Source organism: Miscanthus floridulus, chromosome 19 (genome assembly GCF_019320115.1).
Source record: "Miscanthus floridulus cultivar M001 chromosome 19, ASM1932011v1, whole genome shotgun sequence".
Lineage (NCBI taxonomy): Eukaryota > Viridiplantae > Streptophyta > Magnoliopsida > Poales > Poaceae > Miscanthus > Miscanthus floridulus.
The window spans coordinates 96,747,406-96,763,708 of record NC_089598.1 but is presented as its reverse complement, the minus strand read 5'-3'; the positions used below and the strand labels follow the sequence as shown (position 1 = coordinate 96,763,708).

Below are 16,303 nucleotides of genomic sequence, written 5' to 3'. Positions count from 1 at the left end.
ATCTTGTAATACAGACAGAGCCCCTGAAGGAAAGGGTGCACTAGAACCCCAAAACCCCGCTTGAAGAAATCTTTGAAAACCACAATCTCACCTGGTTGTGGATTAGGGTACCCCTCGCCCTCCGGCGCGTGCCATCCTGCGAGTTCCTTGTTGTGGAGTACTCCCATGATGACGAGGTCTTCAATGGTCTGCTCGTTGCTTCTTGACTTCCACCACTCCTTCACCATGACTCCGGCTTTCTTCTGGGTGTCACTTTTCGCCATGAATCTGGCCTTGCTGATGAAAACGGATTAGGTGGAGGAGTGATTGGCGATGATCTTGGAGGTATTAGGGTTGGCAAGAGGAAGAAGAAGGCTGCGGCGGTGAATGGTAATGGGGCTCGGTAAAAAGTAACTTACCAATTCTATACTATATTTAACCAAGAGTTTCACCGTTTTGTCTGCCCGAGATTCTTGGGAGATGTGCGCATGCGCCGCAGACGGTTGTTTTCATAACCTCGAGATCTATGCCAATATATGCGCCTCTTTGTTATCAGTGTATGCGCCTCTTCGTTACCAGTGTGAGAGGGCCCACACTGACGCACTTCCTTACAAGTGCCAAGTGACTGTTTGCTTGAAAGGACAAGAAGGCAGTATGACGTGCTATACCCGTCCACTTTTTTGACCAGACGTGTCAGATTGGACTTGACAGAGTAAGAAGATAAATAAATACACCAAATAATAGTACAAGTGGTATTTGGTTCTTCGCCGCACGTCTCGTGCTCAGGGATGGTCCAGACCACTATCATGCTCGAGGACTGCCCAGACCACTACCGTGCTCGGAGACTGCCCAGACCACTACCATGCTCGGGGACTGCCCAGACCACTACCGTGCTCGGGGACTGCTCCGACCACTACCATGCTCAGGGACTGTTTCGACCACTACTTGGAGACCGCTCTCCTTGGCTACATGTGATTTGTACTTACAAACAGTCGAGGGGCATTTATTTGGACCTTGCTAGAAGGCTTATACTTCGCCTTCCAGCAAGCTCGGGACTACATCGGTACGATGCACCTGCCGGTGCATCTCGTATTGCTTGTACGACGATTGGATTTTTAACTTCAGTGGAAATTCTTTTTTAGACCCTGGCACCATGTGCCTACGTCACCTACTACCAGGCTCGGGGACTAAGTGGGCACACTTCACCTTGTGGTGAATGTGTTTATCTTATTGACCCCTATGCTTTGACTGATTGCCAGAATTACTATTGTCCAAGGGTCACTTATATTTCTTTTCAGAAATACAAGTGGGCACATTTGATAAGGAAAGAAATCTTTTTCTTTTTTCTTTGGGAGCACCATGCATTCTTCGGACAACCAGAATCTTCGGCTATAATCATGATCTACTACTCTCTAGAATGCTGACGCATTCGATTGGTCAATGTTTCAAACAGTTGGAGATGACATGAAGACAGATCGCATTAGTCAAAGGAGATTGAATGGCGTGTCACAGCATAATACATGGTGCTCGGGGACTAGCTGTGGGGGTATTAACCCCTATATCCTTACGGCTAGCCTTGGGCCGGCCCAGATCAGGGGTTTAGTCCACTAGAAGACGACGCGCAGTCCAGCCAACCTGTTTGGAATCCCGCGCAAGGAGTCAAGGCAGATTTGGAGATCAAGCAAGATCCTGGTCGGTTAGAATAGGAATCCTTATCTGGCCACCTATGGCAATTGTAACTGGCTAGGATTAGTTTCCAGATCTGTAACCCTACCCCCAGACTATATAAGGCGAGCAGGGGACCCCTCTAAAAAACATCTCTCATTGACATACAGCAATACAATCAGACATAGGATGTAGGTATTACGCCTTCTCGGTGGCCGAACCTGGATAAAACCTCGTGTTTGTTTTGTGTTACCATCTTGTTTGTGGCTTGCGCATCTGTCTGCCGACAATCTACTACCTTGGGCATACCCCTAGGTAGACTGTCGACCATATTTCGTCGATAGTCATGGGGGAACATCTTTGGAAGAATAGATTTATGGCAGACTATACCCGGTGGGTCTACCATGGTGAGCCGATCATATGAGAGAGGAGGTGGTGAGACCACGCGTCGAGGATTATGATGCTGATGCTGGGGTAGCAGACATGTTAAATGACTATCACGAGGCATAGTTCGCTGAAGGACGTATGGAGGAGGAGCTAGAGGCAACCGCAAAGGCGTTCTACGACATGTTTGCTGTGGCATAGAAACCCCTTCATGTCCAGACAAAGGTTTCTCAACTGGATGCCACTGGACGCATAATGGCGTTAAAGTCCCAGTATAGCCTGAGTTGAGATGCCTTCGATGGTATGTCTGCCAAAGAGCATGCACGAGTCATAGAAACTCCTTCGTGCATTTAAGATGTCGTATGAGCAGATACATGCTTGCCCAAAGGGGTGTGTCCTATTTAGGAAAGAATACATGGAAGTAAAGTACTGTCCAAAGTGTAAATCCTCTAGGTTCCTGGAGGTAGATTCTGGCGATGGCCAGAAGAGGCAGCTTGACATTCCCGTGACAATCCTACGGCACCTTCCATTCATACCAAGGATCCAACAGCTATACATGACCGAGGAATCCGTAAAATAGATGACATGGCACAAAAATGGCAAATAATACCATCCTGACAGGATGGTACATGCATCCGATGGTGAAGCATGGACCCACTTTGATGGCATTCATCATGAGAAAGCTAAAGAGGCTCGTAATGTACGTGTTGCGCTAGCAACAGATGGGTTCAATCCTTATGGAATGATGGCTGCCCCATACACATATTGGCCCGTGTTCATTATCCCCCTCAATCTCCCCCCCTCAGCGTATGCTTTCAATGACAGAATGTATTCTTGTCGTTGATAATTCCTGGACACCCGAGGAATAATATGGGTGTGTTCATGGAGCCCGTGATTGATGAATTGGTCTGTGCTTGGGAGGAAGGGGTATGGACATACGACCGAGCTACAAAGAAAAACTTCAAAATGCGTGTTTGGTACCACTACTCCCTGCATGACTTCCTGGCGTATGGGATATTATGTGCCTCATGTGTTCACGGGAAGTTCCCATGCCTAGTATGCAAGGAAGGTCTGAGGTTCATTTGGTTGCAGAAGGGTGGCAAGTATTCATCGTTCGACAAACATCGGCAATTCCTCCCTCTTGACCATGCATTCAGACAAGACATCAAGAACTTTACGAAAGGTGTCGTAGTGATAGACCCTGCACCACCGATAATGACTGGTGCCACGGTTCGTGAATAGATAGATGGTATCATGGTCAATCCAGAAGGTAGTTTTGTGGGATATGGTGAGCAACGTATGTGGACTCATAAGTTGGGCTTGACCCGGCTCCCCTATTTTAATGACCTTCTCCTTCCACACAACATTGATGTAATGCACACTAAAAAGAATGTCATCGAGGCACTTTGGGCAACAATCATGGACATTCCTGACAAGTCAAAGGACAACATTAAGGCTAGAGTGGATCTAGCAACGTTATGCGATAGACCAAACCAACATATGAAGCCTCCTAGTCGCGGCAAGACATGGAGATGGCCTAAGGCCGATTTTGTCTTGAGCAAGCCCCAAAGGAGGGAAGTACTAGAATGGATCCAGAAGTTAATGTTCCCTGATGGGTATACAGCTAATCTGAGGAGGGGAGTGAACTTATCTACTATGCGAGTCTTAGGGATGAAGAGTCATGACTACCACATATGGATTGAGCGGCTTCTTTCGGCGATGGTTCGAGGCTATGTCCCTGAGCATGTCTGGCTAGTGCTAGTAGAGTTGAGCTATTTCTTTCGCCAGCTTTGTGCCAAGGAGTTATCTCGCACCGTGATTGCTGACTTGGAAAGAATGGCACCTGTGTTGCTTTGTAAGTTGGAGAAGATCTTTCCACTCGGCTTCTTCAATCCGACGCAACATTTGATTTTGCACCTCCCGTATGAGGCACGAATGGGGGGCCGTGCAGGGCCATTGGTGCTATCCAATCGAGAGATATCTAAAGGTTCTTCGAAAGAAATATAGAAATAAATGCAAAATCGAGGCTTCCATTGCAGAGGCATACATTCTGGAGGAGGTGGCGAACTTCACAACAACATACTATGGTAAAAACCTCCCTAGCGTGCATAATCCACCCCCTTGTTATAATGCTGGTGAAAATGAATCGAACCTCAGCCTTTTCCGAGGGCAACTCGGAAGCGTAAGTGCATTGACCCCCAAGACCTTGAATCATGAAGAGTGACACCATATCATGCTATACGTGTTGACCAACCTTGACGAAGTGGCGCCGTACATGCAGTAAGTTCTCAACGAACTTGTTAAATATGCCGTCACTATTCTGCATCCAACCCCCTTGTTTCTCATTGGCATAGGGAATTTCTTCATGAATTCTGGCGTCAATCAAGGGATCCTACCCCGCAGCAGCTAGATACCCTTCTTAGACAGGGTGCGGGAAATGGAATGCCCGATTTCATTTCTTGGTTCAAACGGAAGGTACCATCCAATTTAGCTCGTACTTAGTTTGACATTCCAAGTTACTCGTATGTGTGAATAATATAACAATGTATCCTGCTTGAGCTTGCAGGACCAGAGGATGCGTCTATGTGTGCCAAGTTGAGACAGGTTGCCGATGGCTTTGCTTATAGGGTCAGGTCATTTTCCGATTATAACGTGAATGGATATTGCTTTCGCACAACAAGCTACGAGTAGAGTCAGCCCAATCGAAGAACCACAAGTTCCGGAGTTTTTATGCCCGGCGTTGATGAGGTCGAGTATTATGGAAGAATTGAAGAAATATACGAACTCAAGTTTCATGGTTCCAAACCTTTTAATCCTGTCATATTCAAATGCCATTGGTTTGATCCTGAAGTAACGAGACAGACATATTCTAATCTTGGGCTAGTCGAAATTCAAAAGGATTCCATCTTACCAAGAGACAATGTCTACATTGTGGCCCAACAGGCTACGCAAGTTTATTATCTCCCATATATGTGTCAAACCAAAAGGCATCTTAAGGGTTAGGATATTGTGCATAGGGTATCGCCACACGGTAAAGTGCCTGTCCCAAACGATGAAGATTACAACTTAGACCCAAACACATATGATAGAGAGTTCTTTCAAGAAGAGGGACTAGAAGGGAGGTTTGAGATAGACTTAACCGAAGCGATCGGAATGGAAGTAGACAATGAAATGGTTATTGAAGACAACGCTGGAGATGAGGCGCAAAATGTGAAGGACTTACAAATGCTTGAGCGATTACATTTAGACAATGACAATGGCAACATTGCTCATTCGGATAGTGTTGATTATTTTGACATGATTGATAGTGATGATGAGACTTATGATCCAGCTAATCCCGATCATGAAGATTATTTCTAATACATGTAATACTATGTTATTTTGTAATTATGTTTTGTTTATTTTGCATCTCTTTCTAAGTACTTCTTGTTTATCTATGCTTATTGGTTTACTCTTTTTAATTACAGGTGATTGAACAAAGATGGTGGGCGGTGGGATGAGGAAGCTAGCATCCTTGTACCAAAGGACAACGACCACTGCACCGGGGAAGAGTAGGAGGAGCAGTCGCAGGAGGGATCCATCGCCTGCCGCCCCATCGCGTGAGGAGGAGGAGGAGGAGCAGGTGCCCTAGGAGGACACCAAGGAGGCATGGGAGGACACGCAGGAGGACGACGACGAGCAGGCGACAGTAGGGGGTTCCACTTCCTCTAGTTCATTGAGCATCTACTTGCGAGGTCCAGCCAGCCTCCCTCAGTGACCGATACCTCGTGAGAGACGCCCGCTGATTCGACCCGAGGGGGAAAAGTAAGTAACTTTAGATGTTATCACTACTTTATATGATATGTTGAAAATAAAAATAGAAACTAATAATTTTTCTTAATCACTTGGGCAGGAACTAGATGATTGTGATGAGTGGAGGTGCTCACACACGCCAAGTCAATGGCATCCTCGGTCTTCTATGCAAGGAGAACTTCCCTAGCTTGGTTGAGTATGCCAGAGTGACAGGGCCGGCCTACTCGTTGACCACTATGCCGCCGCCCCCAATGCTGCAGATCGGGGTTGTAAGGTATTCAACAACAAGGCGGAGCGGGTGAAGCAAGAGCTATGGGTAAGTCTTCCTCGCACTACATTGCTCAATACATCGCATTCATTGGACATTCTTGAAATAATGAATGGATACATCGTGTTTGTATGCAGGATTTCTTTAGATGCCAGGACGAACATGAGGCTAGGGCGGATGCGGTGGCTACCAAATGCTGTAAAAAACTCATGGTGGACGTGCATTACAAGGCACGCATCCAGGCCGTCATAACTTACCACGGGACCGTCCTTGGAACGAAGGTCACCAAAAGGAACGCAAGAACCATGACGCTGACCCGGGACTAGTACGTGCAGGTAAATATAGAATATTAATATTAATTCCTTTTGATATATCATGTACTTGATGGTCTGTAGATGATTCCTTATTGGTGCGCCGTGCATCCCCAGTGCTGGGTATAGATGGTGGACAAGTGGTGCTCAATCGAGTGGGATGAGACGCACAACTTGTGCCGGGAGTGGCATTTTATGATGCCAGGTGTAGCACACCATCAAGGCAGCTGTAGCCTCAGTGGATACGCAGAAACATGGGTACACAAATTCATTTATTTATTCTAATGCTCAATTCTGTATGATTTCTAATCATCTTGTTATTTTTCTCGCAGTCGACGTCACATGGTGGCCAGCCTTGCTCCATCTTCAAGGCATTTGCTATGGCCCACAAGGGCAAGGCGACGTCCAATGTCGACTACAACCCAGAGGATGGGCCCGAGGCGTACAGCAATGCGACTGTCCACAACCGCCTCAGTGAGTACACATCGATGACAAGGGGGTCCATGGGCTAGAGTATGATCCAAGCATCGTGGACCTTGATGGAGAAGTCGTCATGAGGGTGGGAGGAGGCAAGAAGCATGGGCGGTACTGGATTGGCGACGGCGCAATCAACTCGGCCGCTACTCCCAGTCTCTCCTAGATTCGAGCAAGCAGCATGAGCAGGAGCCCGGCCATATGACCTCGGCAGGACACTTCACACCACTGGGTGGATGCACTCGAGGTTATTTCTGGTTTATTCATCATTCATTGGTTTTTTCATACCTTTTCTTTGCATTATTGTAACATTGGGGTGAATATATTGTAGGCCCAGCTGGAACAAAAGAGGAGGATACAAGAGTAGATGCAGGCGAAGATGGAGAGCATGGAGGCCGAGCGGGAGGCCGAGCAGTGGAGGATGGCAGAGATTCTTCAGTACATGCAAAGTCTTGGCGCCGCTACGGGTGTAGTTCTGCCATCTTCGCTATTCGCTCCACCTCCACCTCCTCACTATTCTACTCCTGTGAGTATAGATGTTTTAGTTTGTATGTTCATGCTTATGGTCAAACCTAGTGGAGTATGAAAGTTTTATTCATGTATGGTATATATTTATCTTGTCTCACACATACAATCTCTTCTCCTTTGTGCAGAATCAATCGGCGGCATCGAGCGATCCTCATGCTTTAGCGAATCCTTCACCAAATTAGTCTCATTGGTCATCTTGGTGATGATACTTGCGGTTGTTAATGGTACTTCTATTTGCAATTGTGGTTGTAGATGATGGAGCACTTAGATTACTTGTGAACTTATTTATGATATATTGTGAGACATGTGACGTTTGTGACATATATGTGACGTTTGTGATATATATGTGACGTTTATGATATATATGTGGTGTTGGTGATATATATGTGATTTTGATGATGTTTGTTATATATATCTTCTGTTTATTTTGATGGGATATAAAAAATAAATAAAAAGACTGTTTTTAGTCGCTTTGCCAAGTGCAATGGCCATGACACTCGGCAAAGTGACTACCTGGGAACATGCTTTGCCAAGTGTAAAAGCTATTGCACTCGGCAAACATCACAGATTTGCTGAGTGCCATTGGCCAGGCACTCGACAAAGGTCACCTGTTTGCCGAGTGTCTTGCCGGTGACACTCGACACAGTGGTTATCTTTGCCGAGTGTCTGAGCCAACGACGCTCGGCAAAGCGGCGACCTTTGTCGAATGCTTGACCTTGACACTTGGCAAAGCCGCCGTCACGGTGGCGTTCGCTGTCACGGTGACTTTTCTTTGCCGAGTGTTAGATTAACACTCGACAAAGGTTTTTTTTGCCGATAAATTGTTTACCGAGCGCCCTTTACCGAGTGTAACACCCGCCAAGGCTTTGCCGAGTGTATATTGGCTTTTGCTAAGTGTCTGAAACACTCGACAAAGAAGCTGAATCCGGTAGTGAGTGCTACCGCGGTGAGGACGAGCAGGAGGACGCTGCAGAAGATGGAGGAAGCTGCCATTGGTATCGCATACGTAGAGGAGCAGAGCAGATCCCAGATCAGCTTGAGACTTGAGACTTGCAGTTGCAGCTGTGCGAGTGCTCTTGGTTTGGTATGGCTATGGTACCGTTTAGTTTCACTTCATTTTGCCAAAATTTTCAAGATTCCCTATTACATCGAATCTTTGGACGCATATATGAAGCATTAAATATAAATAAAAAATAAAACTAATTATACAGTTCAGACGAAATTCACGAGACGAATCTTTTAAGCCTAATTAGACTATGATTGGACACTAATTGCCAAATAACAACGAAAGTGCTACAATACCATTTCGCCAAAAATTTTGCAAACTAAACGAGCCCTATGAAAATCTTAGGCGGTATGTAACCCTACTTATAGCCTTTTGGATTGGTTTGACTGTGTTATGTGTGAATGCGAATGAATTAGAAAGAGTCTCCAGATTTTGCTCATGTGCTTACAATATTTTATAACTATATTTATATCATTTTATTACTATATTTTACAATAATTTTTTCAATATAATTTATTGAACAGAGTAATGTAATTTAGATATTTATGTGAATCGAAGATCTCAGAAACATATATGCTATTTTTTTTAGAAATAATACAAATTATTTATACAAATTACAGATATTAGAGAAATATATGTTAAATTGTTCACAAATGTTAAATACTAGTATCAGGTATACAAGCCGAACTAGACCCTACTGCCACACCCACTGCCACCCTCAGGTCGCACGGATCCTCTGCGCCCTGGTGCCACACTCATAGCCATGCTGCTCCACCATGTTGCATAATCTTGTCGCAGAGGATCCTAGGGAGCCCATGACGTCGCAGCGAAGGAATCCTTGCACGTCGCAGCAGAGAAGGAATCCTGCTGACGCAAGTCGCAGCCACGCGACACGTGTCAAATCTACCAAAAACATCCAGTTGACGGATAGCAATTCCGATTAGAAAAGGCCTTTTCCGGTTGTAACGCTAGATCCTAATTTTGGCTCCGTTGAATACGAGTAAATCTGAACAAATTTGGAGGAATCTAGAAGAATTTACGAGAGAAAAATACTATTTTGAATAAAAAAGAAATGGATAATCAGATTTAGGGTTTTTTTGGCACGGCTTATGTCGGTTTCGGCTTTATCTATTCTACGTAAATCGAGGCACTATAGCGTGAAGCCGTTTTTGTAAGTCAGGGTTAAAATGAATTAGAAGCCGAGAAAAGCCAGTTTTTTTGGCTTCACCGATTTTGACTTTACCGGTAAAACCGTGTCAAGGGAGACTTTAAGGGCACGCGAACGGGTCATTTTTTTCCGGTTGGGAGGCCACAAACGTACTAGGGGCCACAAACGTACCACGGGCCATCCGCATCGTCGAAGGCGCTCGCTCGCCGCTTTCTTTGAAGATTACTAGTCGATTGGCGCGCGATTCCGTGCGCTCGCGCGGTAGAACGTTCAGAGGTTATACAGGTCTATTGAAATATATTACAGGGATAAGTATTTTATTGTGGAAAAGCTATACACGGTAGCTGATCTCTAAGCCGGTGTACACAAATAGTTGTCTTCGGTGGTAGTAGCGCTGCTGATGTGTGGTGGTGCTGGTGAAGGTCTGGTGATAGGCGATGCATGATGGTGCTGATGTAAATAGGAAGTTCTCTTAGCAAGCTGTGATCAGTGGGTACGTTAAATTATTGATGAATGGCTGCCAATACTGAAATGCAAAAAATAGGACTCAGTACTATTATTTGTTTGCAAACTAAATTGAAGAATAATGTGTGTACGGTAAACCTAGATTGTAATAAAATATCATATCATGGTGAAATCATGTTAACAGGGGGTAAAGCTGGGCATAGTTAAATGCACCTATTATCCTAAACTCAGTTGATATATATTCCTCTTAAATCTAAAAAATAGAACACAAGGAAAAGCGTTGAATCTAAAAAAAATATAGGAATCGAATCCTAACACGGATCATGATACATTTCTCAATCTCTTATTGGATGAGGCAGTCAAAGAGTTGTGACATGGTATGTTTGTGGAAGAACCATTGAAAAACTCAAATTGGCAGAGTACTTGTCCATGAAAAGGATCATGGCGCTATATGTAAGATTAATAAAAAGAAATGAGCATGTACTATGAGAACCTAACATCAAAGAAACAGGATACCTTAGAATGAGCTACAAATATTATCAACCCGAGATCCTGATAAGGGAAAGAACCTGCATATCAGCAGCCATGAATAGGATCAGGCCACTATATTTAGTCCAGGGAACACAGTTGTTAATGCACCATTTAATGGTACAAAATTGATGGAAATGCATACCGCTTTTTATCTGTACAGGTACCTTTAGTTACCTAATAGAAAGCAGAGGTAGAACCATAATGCAATTATTCCATAGAAGCACACACACGTTTCATTTCAGGATTTTTCAATTTGATACCGACAAAACCTCCAGCACCACCTTGCTCTAAAAAAACTACACCCTGAATTCTCTTTAGCCCCAACGTATTAAAGGCATATAATAATCAATGGAGGATATGACAGCTGTAGCATTAGGAGGGAAGACATTCAGAGATCTAGAAAAAAGATTCATAGATACCTGAGGTCTCCATCAGCTTCCTCACTGCCTCTTGTTTCTCTGAAAAAATAGAGTGTACCACCATGTTAACAAATTACTGGAAGCAAGATACAAGGCTAGCTTATGTAAACTTAAAATGTAATCTTCTCAGAAGAGGCATTATAAAAAAAAATAGCAGATCAACCAGATGAAGCAATACTCTGTACAATATTTTAAGTGTGAGTAAGCACAAGAAACACAATATTTTAATGAATGTACAAAGCATCATTGATTTTGTTCTTTTGATCCCAAGCTTGCAATGGATAAATTGCTTGTTAATGTGGTAGGCAAATGTAGAACTACCGATGGAAATTCAAGACTTATACTATCATAGTATGAACCTCTAATATGTGTATAGCAGAACTTTGAAACAAGCAGGAGATAGAAGACAATACATTTATTTTTATGTATGAAAATAGAGAACAGTGGATTCTAGATGGATGCAAAGAAGTACCTGATCAGCACTCAGCTTTCAGTTTTAAACAGGTAAAAGTAGATAAGCATTTTACAATGGATGCAACGATTCAAGGTAAAACGGATAGGATCAACCATGACTGATAACTTCCTTTGTCTAGAGTCATGGGAATTAGGAACTGAAAAAAGCAAATGCAAATAAGATACCTGTATTCGGAATTCCAGAATAGTACAAATTTGTTACACAAGCTATGGAGTGCATAGATAATATTGGCCTAGCTACAACTGATGTTTTCCTGGTAGATTGCAGCCACCGAAATCCTACTACTCCCGATGACTAAAACACTGAAAGGAGATGCAGCTACCAGGTTCAGCGGATTGAACTTGTTGTCCAAACTCAGTCAGCAGCTATCTGGCGGTCGGAGGAACAGCACACGCTGCATTGCAGCTAGACTGAGAAACCAAAACAGCCTGGCAACTTTTGCTTCTCAATAAGTTTCGGAACAGTACATAAGCCTGCTGACTAAACAACTCTCAAATTCACCAAAAAAAAAACAAACCAATAAAAGGTGGGAAAATTAGATAAGGACAATGAGTAGGTAACTGTTGCTGGGAAGGAGTCACGGCTCTAAAAATTAGAAGAGTGCTGCTTTTGCTATTGCTGTGTATGTGAAAACCATTGTTTCAAAAGCACAATAGTATGCAGTGTACAAACGGAGGCTGTCCAAAATTCACCAGGAATGGGTTCAAACCCAATTTGACTCTAATAAAACTTGAACACACCAAATCAGTCAAACATTAAGAACGGAACTCACCGAAAATAGGCTCAATTCTAGAAAAAGAAAAACACAAGAAGGAAAGATCTCCCGAGATCATTGCTGTAAAAGTTAAACATAATTTATGATGTAATCATCAGATATTGTAGATCACCACCTGATCATGTTGTAGGAGTATCTGGCCATATACATAGAAAATTACAGATTGGACAAAAGTACAAGAAAGTCATCAACTTATATGTTTCCTCAAAAGAACTGATTGGTACGCACCTACGCACAAGCTCTCCAACAGATCCATGCATATCATATATCATTATAAGGCCTGTACATGGTACTAATTTTTGCTTCCAACATTTCCAAAGGAAGTGTAGCCTAAATGTTGAGTAAAAACCATTGCACCAGAACCATGCAACTCGGTTTGGATGGTGTTAAGTGAGCCGAAAGCACAACTCATATGTTAAACGAACTGTAGCTTGAATGTTATAAGGTGTACTAAACTGGGTATCTTTGATGATGAAACACATGGTTTACCACTGTGCATATAGAGTAGGGAGAGGTGAATTTTACAATCCTACGACATAAAGGATACGAATCTGACAAAGAGAACCACACTGTAATTTTAATTCTAGTGTACTTTGAGGTCGCTCTATTCCTCTTTGTTGTACCAAGCACTCGATGAGGTGATATGAAAATGTCAAAGAAAACTAAGGTACCTACTATCAGAAAACAAAACATTCTTAAGATTTAATTGGGATAAGTATTTTATAGTGAAAAAGCTATACACGGTAGCTGATCTCTAAGCCGGTGTACACAAAATGTCGTCCAGCTATCTTTTGGTGCTATATTTATAGTTCTTTGGCTATTGTTTTAGACAAATAACGAGGGCAGTTGCAAGCAATAAAACAAACGTTTAGGCTCAATGGTGAGTTGGCGACGTACCTACTCCTTTGGACTCTTGGTTCTGGGCCTGTCATCCAAATCTATGCATGTGTCAAGCTAATAAGCTCCTAGGTGTTTCATTCATACAGCACAAATATATTATGTAGGAAGAGAGAAAAAAAAGTGAAGGCAAAATACAAGCCTGGCGCTAATGCTCTGAAACGAGAATCTGTTGAAAAGACAAGGCTGTTGGAACTATTTGTGTCCGCAAACCTGAACCCTGTAAAAAAATAACAAAAGGAACATGGTCAAACAATCGCTAAACCATCAACAGACCATATCTGTAATAATCACATATGAGCAAATAGCAATGCAGAAAAATAAACTGTATGAACCACCAAATCTATGATTTTAGAATTATATCCATGCATATAGCAATGCAGAAAAATAAACTGTATGAACCACCAAATCTATGATTTTAGAATTATATCCATGCATATGAATCTGTGTCTAGGTAAAGGGCATATATATGGAGCATGATGGCGTGGATAAGAAACAATAATATTTGACCTGATGCCTGTGACATATCACCTAGCACCTGCACCTATTGGTTTGGGAGAAGGGCAGGGACCATGATATAGCATTTTGCAATGCCTTGGTGCAGTTCACAATGAAGCAACACTGATGAGCCAACAGATCAATCTAATATGTAATTAAAAATGTACAATGAATTATTTTGACGAATCAAGTATAAAGAAACATAGGAACCAATCTGAACTATTCATGACTACGAGAACAGTACCCAAATGCGGCAAAAAATCAATTTGAAGGAGCACATCGAAAAACCCAAACTCTGATAGAATATACAAGATCAATCAGGAAGAACACAAACGTAAAAAGGAAAAAGAAAGAGCATGCAGCTCCTCCAGGCACGGCACATAGCTCAGGAACGGGATAGGAAAACAATAAGAAAAGGAGTCAGAGATGCAGGGCAGCTCGTTCAACCATTGAACCGCTGTTCCGATTCTGGCCGGAGTGAGAAACGCAGAGCAGGACAGCGCGCGCGCGGCCCCTCACGACTTCCACCACAAGCACCTAGGGCCACCTGTAGCACATCACCATCAACAAAACAAGAATTCGAATGAGCGAACTAATCGCTAATTGGAAGAAGAAATCATCCAGATCTAGAACAAGGAAATGAATGAGGAGTAAACCGGAAGGGAAAATGGGAGACCTAACCTGAGAAGAACTGAACCTGGCGACGAACCAAGAAGAAAGGGTGAGGGGAAGGACGGCGGAATTACTATTAGGGTTGTGGCCGCAACTGAGCCGGCCGTCCTTCTGGGACCCGACGACTCCGGCAAAGGGCGTAGCACGTCAGCCAAAAAGGGGAACGAAGGGGAACGGCGGAAGCGGCAACACAATCTCGGCTAGCGTCGCGGACCGCACGACACCGGCGAGGAGAACGCTGTCGCGGAGCTGACGAGGGGAGTGGCGTCGTGGACGGCACAACGCCGGCGAGGAGAACACGGCCGCCTTGCTCGCGTCGGGTCTCGGGAGGGAGAGGAGCGTGGAGGAGGAGGAGGCTGGGCACCGCGGCGCCGAGGGCCGGCGACCGACGTGGTCGGGCCGCTCGAGGCGTGGCACCGACGGCGTCGGGAGAGAGGGATCGAAGAGTAGGAAGACGTGCGGAAGAGAAGGTTGGTGAGGCCGGATCGGGCAGAAGCCGAGGTGCCGATGTAAATATCTGGGCAGTAAAATGTGGAGCGGAAGCTAGATTCAAAAAATTTCTACAGAGGAGGAGCAGATGTCTACAGATGAGGAGCAGAAAGTAAACAAGATTCATGCAATAAGCTGATTTCGCTGGAAGCTGATTCAGCAAATCGTGGCCACACAGATCGAGATCCAACGGAAGGGCACATTTTGGGTGACGTGGCCACTGGTTCGTTCGGAGGAGCTGGCCATCTTTTTGGCTTTTAAATTATTATTATCATGCATATTGTCAGCTTGACTTTGCTTGACCATGCATATGCATTACTAGACTAGCTAGGCTACGACACCGGCACTGCATGCATTGCCTGAACAGTGAAATAAAAAGAGGCGTGCCTTTCGTGTCTGCCGCCTGGCTCCTCGTCAGGCAGTTTGGGATCGGATACTAGATGGTTAACTAGCATGCTAAAGCAAATGATAAGCCAAAGCCGTCGGCGTAGTGGTCTGATGGAGATGACGATTCTATTCTCCTGTGTGTTCCACTCTTGTTGCAAAGAATATAAGGCCACGTTTAGTTGGTCACCAAGTTGGCGCCGACTGATTTTTGCGAAGCACGGTAGCCACATTAACTTGTTCGTTTTTATTTGATAATAATTGTCCAAACATTGACTAATTAGGCTCAAAACGTTCGTCTCGTAAAGTACAACCAAACTGTGCAATTAGTTTTTTATTTCATCAACATTTAGTACTCCATGCATGTATCACAAGTTTGATGTGACGAGGAATCTTCTTTTTGTATAGTATCAAAGTTGGTATTTTGGATGAACTAAACATGGCCTAACTGTCTCTGTAACTGTAAAGTTGCAGAGTAGGACGAATGGGCGCGTTCCGCCGCGCCGGCTTCTGGCGTGCGTGTGAGTAAGCCTTGCGATTTTGTTTTTCTGAATATTTTCTACCTGCGCTTTCAGGCACAGCAAAACTGCACACCATTTCTTCAACAATAATTTGGCACTGAAATTAAAGAACACAGTATGAAGGTTAACTAATGTAGGATCGGAGTCTGTCTTAATATCGGTTTAATATAAACAGCAAAGGATAGATGGGATTGACAGAATAAAATCCATGCTCTTCTAGCGAATACGAACAAAGCTTATGTTACATGTATGAAGGGTGGACACCATAAGTCCATCCTATAACTGGAGAACCACACGTGAACCAGAGTCCAGAATTGATATTACAGGTACCAGGTATTGGGAAGACATAATTCATATTCAAGGTACCAGGTATTGGAGCCTCCGTTTCACACACACATGCTCGAAAATGCGGCGAAAACCGAAAGAGACAGCTCACCAGAGACGTACGCTCTGTCGCGCGAAGCTACCTCAGTTGATCTCAAGTCTGATCAACAGGTCCAGACGAACTGTTAGACCGGGAGAATCATCCTGAGGTTTGTAGAGGTGTCTACTTAACTCCAAATATAAAAACAGGTATTGAACACATTAAAATTTGCAAAACT

At 43.9% G+C, this 16,303-nt stretch overlaps 1 long non-coding RNA gene across 1 annotated transcript; it reads right to left on the bottom strand.

Moving 5' to 3' along the window:
- Window positions 1-13,785: 13,785 nt before the first annotated feature.
- Window positions 13,786-14,807, bottom strand: LOC136529130 (uncharacterized). The gene is made up of 2 exons (XR_010777209.1): window positions 14,317-14,807; window positions 13,786-14,182 (listed from the first exon to the last, which is right to left on the bottom strand). It is a non-coding gene; the product is annotated as an uncharacterized lncRNA (long non-coding RNA).
- Window positions 14,808-16,303: the final 1,496 nt, after the last annotated feature.